Source organism: Haliotis rufescens, unplaced genomic scaffold (assembly GCF_023055435.1).
Source record: "Haliotis rufescens isolate VD_foot unplaced genomic scaffold, xgHalRufe1.0.p SCAF_6, whole genome shotgun sequence".
Taxonomy (NCBI): domain Eukaryota; kingdom Metazoa; phylum Mollusca; class Gastropoda; order Lepetellida; family Haliotidae; genus Haliotis; species Haliotis rufescens.
Window position 1 is genome coordinate 18,897,780 of NW_025964334.1, and position 12,274 is coordinate 18,910,053.

The window sequence follows — 12,274 nt, forward strand, 5'->3', positions numbered from 1 at the left end:
CTCAGGCTTACTGAATCTCACATAATTAACCACCCCAAAACGAACCCCCAATACATAACATAAACAGAAGGACGAGCATTTTACCGACAATTTTGTGGTCGCCAGACACGACCACGCCTATCAAGTGCAAGCTGAAAACTCATCTGAAAACATGACACGTGACCAGCGATGGACTAAGGGGCGGAACAACACGTGGTCGTCGAGCATGGAGATAAGCTGCATGAAGACGATTCCTCGTCATCTGACCCGTAACTCGCCTGATGAAGGTTTGCAACAATGTGATTGGCATGTAACTCGATTTCGTAGAGATGGTTTCGGATCAATCGATCCTGTAGACTTGTCGTTGACCTGGGACACCCTGAATGGGATCGATCGTCATTTTACGGTTTGTTGGTACCTGTTCCATAGTCTGCTAATCACAGACCGAGAAGTATTGAACGTTTCAGCCACTGCACCCTGACTTCAGAAAGCTTGCCAATAACCCGAAGATGATCCGCGCGTTGCAGACGCTGTTCATACACAAACTATGAATTAAATCAAGTAGATCACAACTGTTTGAAAAGAAGAATCAATGAGAGAGACAGTAATAATGGTCCACAGAGATTAGTCGACCTACCTTGCAAGTGTCAAAATTAGGAATGACACCCAACGCACGTGTTTGGCGCTACTCAATTATAGGATGTGTTTTGGTGTTAGGTGTCTTACCGACATAAACGCTCTTGCATAGGCTATTTGTCGTCAACACTTATCCATGTTATAATACTTGGAATTATCATTTATATGTTATGACCCCCTTCTTCTTTTAAGAGTAATGTAAAGAAATCCAAAACATTATTTACAGTTGTACAACTGGATCAATGCCACTTTGACTACAGTGTCATGTCCACTTCAGCAGATAAGTCTTGTATTGTTTCTGGGTTGATTTCTCCCAGGATTTCATGATGGCAGCTTGAGCCCATGAGGAAACTCTTCTGCTTTCCGGGGGGACTGGTGGCACAGTTGCGCTTATCATGATATCACTTTTCAAATGACACCTATATTTGTCTTGTAACCCTGATTGAGATTTGCTCCTGGTTTTCTTAGCTTTATGTTTTGTCACGGATAACATGCAAAGACCGTCAGGTAAACACGTGTACTGAAACAATTTTCCATTCTCCATAAACCTCAGATACTTTTTATGGCAAAGAATAGTAAGCATCTTTCAGGTCAACTGAAACAATCTGGCTCGAGATTTTCCATTTTGAAATGATGATATACCACTTGTGTCAGCCAAATGTGGGAAGAAAGCCCAAAGCGATGCAGGTCTCAGACGTTTACCACATTGGTGAAACACATTGGCAAATCTCAATCAGGGTTACAAGACAAATATACATGTACATACTCTAACAGGGGAGACAATAATTTTACGCTGCTCCAACCATCTTTGAGAGTGTAGTCACTAACAATCTAATATATCAAATTTACTCATACCATTTTTAGAATATGATAATATATTTATTAATTACAAAATTTGATCTTCAAAATTGATTTCTGACAAAGATATTTCTTTAAATAATATATGATTAAATAACAACTTACACTATTAAAAATATATTTAAGACATGAAGCTTTAAAATGTTTATCCCTTGGGATGAAGAAATATACGGGAGTAGATGATACCCCTTGAGTATTCATAATCGTATCTCTGTTGATACATTCGCCGCGAATAGCTGCAAAATTGCTGATGCGGCGTTAAGCTCACTCACTCTGTTGTTACATAAAAGGAAAAAAAAAAAAGTCCTTATTTATTTAATCACAGATAAGTGCACTTCATTGCAGTCATGTTCAAGAATTGATTTCAGAATGAGTGGGTGAATTTGATTTCACGGCTCTTGGGGAAAGTATTTTAGCAATATCAAGACTTTTAGGCTTTGTGTGTCAGAAAACCCAAAGAAATGCAGGTCCAAGACATTTAACGTCCCGGTTAAACCCATATGCACGGCAGAGAAACTAAACAAAGCTGGATTCGAACACACGATCATAAGATTCTAGCGTGACTGTTGGTCGCAACTTTGCTCAACAAATCCCGACGAGTTAGACAGGGCAGTCCCATGCTCTCATGATCTGTCATTTAAGGGAAGGGTGAAACGTATATATACATCAGGGATTATTCTTTTCCATTAGGGCTGATTAATGTACTAAAATAAAACAGAAATAATGAGTGCTTTATCAACAATTCATTGATAATTTAAGATTAGATAGAATCATGAATAATCAGCCACAGCAAGGGATCGTCACGTGCGTGCCTTGATAAGCCGATGCCGCGCAGCCATTGAAAACCGATTTGTCACAAGTTTGATGATTTCCCTTCTGCTTATATTTCAGATCTGAAAGATTTAAGTTAGAGTATAATCGTATTCGGCGCATATAATCTAAGAGATCTTTACCATGTACTTTTCGATAAGATCTGTAACTGTGACTTAACGTTCCTGAGGACACAACCCGATCTACTCTTAACATATGTGCAATTTGTTTAATTGTTTTCTTATATATGTACATATTCGAAATGCATATACACGTTTGTCACAATGCTAGTGTAGTATAAAGAATAAATCCCCACAAGGGTAGCGAAACAATACTTCAATCTGTCATGATACGGATGACGTTTGGCAAATATAAAGCTACCACTACCCGTCTCGTATTTACACGACGAGAACAATAAATCACGACCAGGGCCCACTTGCACAAAGCGATCTTAGCGCTAAGATGATCGTAACTCCCATACTTCAGCATAGGCTTACAACAGTCTTAGCGCTAAGATTGCTTTGTGCAAGTGGGCCCAGGAGTCAGAGGGGAATGTAATTCTATGTGACTGGGTTGTCGGGTGTATCCAGACTAAATTATAAAGGCGATATCCATGGCCTCTGTGTACACATGTGACAGGGAAAAAGCTATTGAGACACACTACAGTTATAAATAACCTTACACACTCAACAACCTTGAAGTGCGTTCATTCCCGCAGTAGGGTGTATTCGTGTCATATCAGTGTTACTGGTGTCCGCCGACGTTGTGCACACACTGACTGGGGACGGGTATTTAACATTAAACTTTTCACAACTGTTGTCAAATATCGGCAACAAAATGTTCGAAGGATTGACATATCTTTTTGGATATGTTGTTTTCAACAACGTTTGCCATTTAAGACAGTGTTTCTCAGTGGTTATACTGTCAGAACATTATCGGAATGGCCGTTCATTGTTAATGAATCACACTGAACCTTCTATCTGTACTTCCATGTGTACTAGCATCTCTTTCGGTACCACTTGTTTATTTGTCTAATGAAAACCACCGGACTGTTGGTTGGTTGGTTGGTTTGTTGTTTAACGCCGCACTCAGCAATAATACAGCTATTTGACGGCGGTCTGTAAATAATTGAGTCTGGAACAGACAACCCAGTGACTAATATCATGAGCATCGATCCACGCATCAACCACGTCAGCGAGCCTGACCACCCGATCCCGTTAGTCGCCTCTTACAGCATGTATTGGTTGCTGAAGACCTATTCTACCCCGGATCTTCACGGGTCACCGCATGATTTAAGTGATTAAGTAAACAGCAAGTGTTTTCAAAATCACTATATATGCCCCAGGAAAATGATATAAGTGCCCGCCCATGCTCACTGACACTGGGGGCGGTGGGGAAGACTAGTGGTTAAAGTGTTCGCTCGTCACGACGAAGACCCGGGTTCGATTCCCCACATGGGTAAAATGTGTGAAGCCCATTTCTGGTGTCTCCCGCCGTGATATTGATGGAATATTGCTAAAAGAGGCGTAAAACCATACTCACTCACTCACTCACTCACATACACTGATATAATTAAAAAGCACTAAATCGGAAAATATTCGTTTTATAAATCAAAAATTAATTTGAACTTTAGTTTTGTAACTGTATGTTTGACAATGCCTTATTTATTAATATCAATATGAATTGTGGAGTTGGCTGTCAAGTTACATATAGGTTCCTAAAGCGCCGGTATTATTTTCAGTATAGGGAAGATACACTTCTGTTGCAGTCTGCCTAATACTGGATCACCATTTTCCTTCTTTCGCAATGACACCTATGTTTTTGCAACAAAAGTGAACAATGTTGGCGCATTTGGTTAGGCGTCGAAACCCGCTGTGCAGAGAAATAGTCATGGCAGGATGTATCAGGGAAAATGTAAAATATTGACTTGGTTGTTTCAATTAATTCGCAAGAAATGCTGACGGATTTGACATTTAATCTGAATCAGCCTTTTCTGTCAGACAGATCTTCATCTTACGCATAAGCGGGTTTAGGGCTTAAAACACATGATACAGCTATACATAGTATACCTTACAACCTGGCAGGGGAGCAATTCCGTTATTTGCAGATAAAATACTTCCTAGTTTCCATAATTTTAAGAAATCTCTGCTAAAGCCAGTGTCCACTGTTCCGTTCCGACTCCATCATAAGGATGCGTGTATTTGATTTATTCCCTTTTAAAATCACTTTATTCCAGCCAAAGTTGGTATAAGATTATTAAACAGTCATACATAACTGGATATTACATTTAAAGACAATCGTTGCATGAATAAAACATCTGTCTATTTAGCTATCACCATATTTCATCAACAACCAGACCTGTTCGTCACGGGTGGAACGTGCATTCATTGTAACAGCCATCTGCATAATGCTACCCCTGCGTCACAGGGCCATATGACACAGTTGAACCAGTCAACTCAACTCGAAAGGTTGCACGGGAATCACGCACGCACGAATACGGTGTTAGCGTTGGGCGAATCAAGCAGTTATTTAATAATATTTATCAAATTATTTTTGCATTCTTTTTCAGGTCAGTGTTATTGACTTGAATGTATCATTCCTTGCCACATTATTATATTTCATGCATCATGTTATTAGGTGTAATATATCATACGTAATCATTCATTTAGACAAATCATTGCTTTATGGTTTCGAAGAACAGGTCTGTTTGTTGATGAAATATAGTGACAGCTAAATAGACAGATTTTTTATTCATGCACCGATTGTCTTTAAATGTAATATCCAGTTATGTATGACTGTTTAATAATCTCATACCAACATTGATTGGAGTAGGTCCAATAGTTTTTCAGATATTGTAGTAAACGTCGGTACCTTAAATTAACTTCCAGACTATACGTGCACAAATCTTGCACGTGACGTTAAACCCGATTTCACCTCACCTCATGCAAGTCTCCGCTGTCAAACCTATGAATTTGTTTTGTGGCATGTTGATACTGACTGTACTGATGCGTTGCTCGAATAGACATGCCTGGTCGGCCGGTGAAAGACATAACGGGCTCTCCACACCCTTGACAGTTGTTGACATGTGGTCAAAGAAAGCAGACATTCCAGATCAAAGCTTAGATCTTAACATACATGTACATACACCACATGAGCAACAATAAATTACAAGCTGACTCAAAATCCAATTAAAACAATATTGACAAACCCTGATCATGATCTTACCCAAATTGAACACATTTGGGGTTTTACCTTGGCCGCCAATTGAAAGTTAGAGACCAGTCTGTTCAAAACCGTTAACGAAGGGACTCAGACACCAAGAATAGCAGAGGGTTCCAATGTTGAAAACCAGGCGTCTAATCTTAGCAGGATGGGCTGTGAGGGGTTGATACTGCAAATACTGAGTGCAGAGTGAGTGGTGAAAGGTTGATAATAATCCCTTAAAGCTGCGTAAGGTGACAGTCTGATTCGTGCTATGGGGTGGGTGCTGATTTTTTCAACGTTGTTGAAGTGAATATGGACAACGGTCTATAGTCATTCATAGTCATATTCTCAGATAAGGGACAAGGGCAATATAGCAGTGAAAACTATAAAGGATGGGCCACTGAAAATAAGTCATGTTACCAAGTGTTCAAGAAAAAATGAAATCTCTGCCAAGTTTAATATCAACATTTAATATATACATACTGGAGTAGATAAAGAAACGTCGGACTTTAGTTCTACCAAACTTATTTTTCATTGTCATAATGATGTAAACTATGATATACTATTCCATAACATGCACTGTGAGTAGGTATCAACAGAAATCAGTCACTGAAACATCCGTAGAACGATGTGGCTGACGTTACTGTGAAAGCGGTATTACAACTGAAAGTCATATTATCAAAACCGTTTTCGGCCACCGTCAGCATCAATCAGAGCTCTGCATCTTCGTCTCATTGACGTCACTAATGTCTGGATTTATTGTTGTGTAATGTTATTCCATTCTGCAAACAAGGCAGTTGCAAGCTCCCGGATGTTCTGATGCTGATTCTGTTGTCGTCTTACACGTCTGTCCAAAGTGTTTCACAAATGTTCAATTGCAATGAGATTCACCAAATATCAGTTACACCTACTTGGGTTGTCGGTCCAGATTTGAGGAGGTCATAATACGACGATGTCGTATTGGCCATAGCAGGTATACAAATGAATATTTATTGAAAGGCGAGGATCCTCCATTTTATATCCCTTGTGATGATAGAATCACAGTCAGGCATGTCCTGCTTGACTGTATTGATTTTTCCGTCACAAGGGATAATTTTTTCAAAGTGTCATCTATAAAGGATCTTTTTAATCAAATACATGCTCATTTAATCATCGTTTTTTTAAAGGAAAAAGAATTTGTTAATAAATGTTGATGTACTAAGATATATATTTTATAAATTGGAGGTATATGATAATTAACTTAGATTGTTAGTTGCAATATCCTCGAAGGGGGTAGAAGTAGCGTAAAATTATTGTCCCCCGAGAGGATATGTAAGCCCACATAAATCAAAGTAATTTTATATCTGGCAGAGTTTTAATCGTAGTATATTTGTTGGTTTTAAATCTCCGGGTAAACCTTGTCAATGGTCGCCAGTGACTAAAGGGATGGTGTAAATCCTGCTAGGGTCCATGCAGGTAGCAAAGGTACTGTGAAACAATATGCGTGAAACAATACGTTATCTGTACGTAAAAGAATTCAGTGTGAAACTAACAAACAGTCGGTGCTTCATTAAGAAACGGCGAATTGAACAAATATTTTGCACATTTATTCCTAATAGAAAACTACACATTACCATGTAAATGTTTCCTGATGTTTTCAATCATACCAAGGTTAAGACCAAAGCGAACACAAAACTTGAATTACGTTATTGAAGGTAGTCTCAGCAAAGGAGAAGGCATTGCCTTCATATATATGCACTGGCGAAAGTTGACGATCTTCTGAATCGAAGAATGTTTTATTTGTCATTTTCCGTTGAATATGACGAGAGAAAAACGAAAATATAGATCGAGAATTCTAACAGCAATATTTTAGTAAGTGCAAAGCTCACCGGATGTGATGTCACAGACAGGGGTAGTCTCCTTATAATATTTCGTTACAAAACAATAACAGTACATTTTGAAATATTTCGCCTGTCACAAACAGAATATACACAAATCATTACATAGTATCAGTAATCACCACTAGTATGAAATAACAATGTGATTTTCACGATATAATTGGCATATTTTTTAATCCGTTTGATCTTCCATGCTCCCGTAAGCCGGTGTCCCGGTATAAACTCTCCCCCGTACAAATTCTCCCCCTAGAGATTTGATACCGGTACAGATTTTCCCCCGGGCGGATATATTTCGCGCCCCCTCTCAGTATAAAGTCTCCCCCCTATATCCTTGAAATAGTTATCTTTAATGTAAGGAGGGTTACTTTACAAAATAGATTATGAAATATGGTCATAATGAATTGATATTACAGCATATTTTATTTGGTAACTGTACCTTCCATCCTAAAAAAATTATAAGACATAATCATACCAAACAAATTTGAATGAAATGACTTAATGTACCAAATACATGTACGGGTACTGTTGTAACTGAATTCAGAAATATTAATCCTGGCAAACATTCGGTTTTGACACTAACTAGGTAAACACTGTCAACATATCCACGCGCGCCTCCAGCTCAGGCTGTCCGTTATACTCTGATTTAAGATCTAAAATATATTCCATAATACAGGCTACGATTTGAAAATGGTATCAGTGTAATATCAGTGGCTAGAATATCATGAAGCAACCAGGTTTCTGTTAAACATACAACATCATAACTATCTAATTCAGCACTGATTAAATCTACTTTGTCTTTAAGACTGCGTACGTGTAATTTTAGATGTATAATCTTTAAATCTGGACTATGCAAAGGTCCTGGATTCGGATGTATATCACCGCAGCAGAATAGAAAAAGTGAAACTAAGAATGATAATCGGAACTTATATAAGCAAAGTAACCCAAAATATAGAGAAATGTGCATCATCTTCCCGAAATGATTAGCATGTAGAATAGATTCAAAAACACCCACCGCCTGCCTGTATTGAACAACATCAACTGGCATCGTCAAAGCAAAGTGTACATGTAAAAAACAACAACGAACAGTGCTCGATTATCTTGAACGGCGTGGTTGATGATACATCTGTGTGTTTAAAGTGGATTTTGACAGCCCGGGCCAAGTCGGACCCAACACAGGCCAAACACTTCTGATAGAGATTATGTTGAGAATGTAGAGGGAAAAATGCTTCACTTTGAGCACCTTGTTTCCTTTAAATACCGCGAACTGAGACACTATAAAGATGTATTTAGGTAAATAAAATACTAATCTATAGGTGTGAATCCATTTCATGTTATATCTGTGAGGTTTAAGTTGATTTTGACAGCCCGGGCCAAGTCGGACCGAACACTTGTGAGACTGTTGAGAGTATGGGGAGAAGAGGTCTACTTTAACCAACGTGTCTGCTTTAAATACGATGAACAGTGACATTATAAAGTGGTATTTACTTAGATATAGTACGTTTCTATAAATATAAACGCTACGCCGACAGATGGAAATTTGTATCACGATAGCTTGAAGAATTTAATACGTTTCAAATCTTATTTCGTTTAACGATTGATCTTTTACATGTTACCTAGATCAGCGACGCTTACACACAGCTCCACTTTCTGGTTTTCAAGCGATTTACTCCGAAGTACTTATTAATGGTGCACGTTTTTGGTTGGTGATTGTTCAGTAATGACATGTGTGTATGTTGCATCAATAATATGTAGGTATGATCGCCGATAATGAAGTAATTAGCCAATAACACTTTGGCCCGTCTTGGCCCGGCCCGGCCCGACTTTTAGGCAATGCCCTCAACTATTTAACTGCATGGCAAGTATTTATAAAAACGACCGGAGGAGGAAATATTCTGGGGGGAGATTTTATTTCGTAGGGTGGGGGAGAGTTTATTTCGAGAGGGGTGGAACTGTACCGGTATAAATTCGCCGGAGGGAGATTTTATTCTGGGGGCGAATATATTTCGTGACACCGGAAACCGTAGCCGATGAATCAATATGCCACATGCAAGTTACTTGGTATCTTTCATTCGAACTTCTGTTCATATATAATGATCACCATTCGATGTTACGTTGATATGAAGGGATCTGATTCAGGTATCTGCAATGTACACGCTGATGATTTTGTTTTCACTATATTAATTGTGTCCCACGCAATACGTCTGTAGATATCGTCGATCGGCAATGATCCCCCTCCACAACAGGTGCGGGTAAATGGGTGTGACAAAATAACATTCATGCTTTGCGGAATATCATAAGATATACGCAATTTCGTGATGTATATATCATTAAATACTACAAATATCAGTGTAAGTTTCACATTAAATGCTGGATAGTTAAAGGATTTTTCTTTTTACAATATATTTATAGATTCTAACATGATTCCACGGAGCATTTGAAAATGTATTCCATAAATATAAAGACTGCAATGGTTGCGTATTGGTGATAGATTTGTAAATGTTTAATTATGTACACCTGTTCGCAGTTTTTAAAATTGTTAGTTATATTTTTTTATCAAGTATGAATGTGTGTATGGACGCTAAATATTGGTCAATGCATCAGCATAGTGTAACTGATCAAACTGATCTCAAACTGAACATCAATTATTTGAATTAGTAACTATTTGATTTCATTATTTAATTTTAGCATTCCAAAAATAATAAATAAGTAGATAAGATCCTTAACATATACATACACAACTCATGTGGACACTAATCTTGTGTATTTAGTTATTTGTTTCCTAACAAAACAATTCTAAAATAATATTGTAATATGAAAATGATACATTAATTTCTTGTAACAGTTTCTTGTAATGATATTTGTGTTTGTTTAATCTCAAGCACCAGGGTGGCACTCAAGCTGGTGAGTTAGCCATATGTTTATTAGAGAATGTTATCGTTTGAGAAAGGAGGAGAGCAAATACATGGACATTGACAATTCTTGCATTTCCGTTCTATTGGAGAAAAGTACATGGATAATATCCTACCTTGTGTATTTGTTACTGTTTCTCACAAATGAAATAATGAGTTATTAGTCTGGCAGGACTTTCCAGGTTTGTTGCAGTATGCTCAGGTGTGTGACAGTGACGCCCATGGATATCCCTAAAGGAACACGAACCATGCATGGTGAAGTGCGGGAAATTGTTTTTTGTCTATCGGTCAATGTGATGTACAAAGACTCAAGTTAGATAGAATTATAACTTTTAAAGCCCTCATTTCTGAGGTGTCCGTATTTTTTCAGATTTCTTTTTTACTTTTAGGACCAAACATGAGCCGTTTACCTGCATTTGGTTACCTATACAAATAGTCATTTTGAAATGTGATATGGAATTCTACTGACGCGAAATATTTTTATCCCATTTTCCAACGAAATCCAGTTGAAATGTGATTTTTGTACCTAAAGTTCCTTGTGAGTGTGTATCCAAACCGGTTTGTGCTTTTGAACCCAGAAATGTTTTGTATTAGTATCAAAGATACACATTACTTTCGTGTCAAACAGTTAATTTATCATCATTTTCCTATCAAAACACTACAATTAACAAAGGGTTTACCAATTTATCAGGCCTCTTTTTCAGATTTCAGTTTCCTATCAAAATCAAACAATCAATTTGAGTTGTGCCAATGTGGACTGACTTCACTCAAGGACCACGTACAGTTAGTTATATTATGAACTTGATGAAATGTTTTATCATAATGTTCTGCTCATTGTTTGCAATAAACATGAAAAAATAGATATAATCGTATATATTTTGTATAGTTTTCTTGGGTACAAGTATTTTGGTTACAGTTTTTGGGTACAAAATCAAACAGAACCTGCATTCAGACAGTCGCCGTGTACCTAGTTTCATCCGTCCTGAGGATTTGGGAGGTTAGGGGTAGACGTGTTAGAAACATCCTTGGTATTTTACATTGTCCTTCTTGCAATGACAGATCAATCCCAATACTGTGTTGTTATTATTATGGCACATCAATGTGTTATATCGCTTGCCGTTGCCGTCGTTTTCAGAAATAATTAAAACAATCATCGTTCGTGGAATCCTTTACGATTTCGGATTTTTCCCTTCAAATTTGATGTCACGCACAGGCGGCTATCATGATAATATAGCAAGGAAAACTATTACCGCGGTGGAAATAATTTTCTGTATTTTCATTTTAGTTTTTGGCATTTTCGCTTTTGTTTTTGACCTTTTCGTTTTTGTTTTTGACATTTTCATTTTAGTTTTTAACCTTTTCGGTTTTGTTTTTGACATTTTCATTTTAGTTTTTGAAATTTTCGCTTCACTTTTCAGCGATTCAATATCTACTTTATACATGATCTATCACATATTTGTATGAAAAATAGTGTTAATTTACAAAAGGGTACGATAACAGTAAGTGAAATATCAAAATATTGAAAAACATACTCCATGTCCCTTATGGGCCACCGTACAAAGCAGTAACATATTGAAGATCCGATCTCAAGAGCAACATAAAAAAAAATTAACGGGTAAATGACATTACAAGCGGATTTCGGACAACATTTGTATCACTTTATAAGGGAAAGTCAAATGCCACTCGATCCGTGAAGATCCAGGGTAGAATAGGTCTTCAGCAACCAAAGCTTGCCGTAAAAGGCGACTATGCTTATCGTAAAAGGCGACTAACGGGATCGGGTGGTCAGGCTCGCTGACTTGGTTGATGCATGTCATCACTCCCAATTGCGTGGATCGATGCTAATGATATCAATCACTGGATCGTCTGGTCCAGACTCGATTATTTACAGACCACCGTCATATAGCTGGAATATTGCTGAGTGCGGCGTTAAACAACAAACCAACAAACCAAATGCAACTTCTTACCTCAATAACAAAGTTATTAGCACTTTTAGTTTAA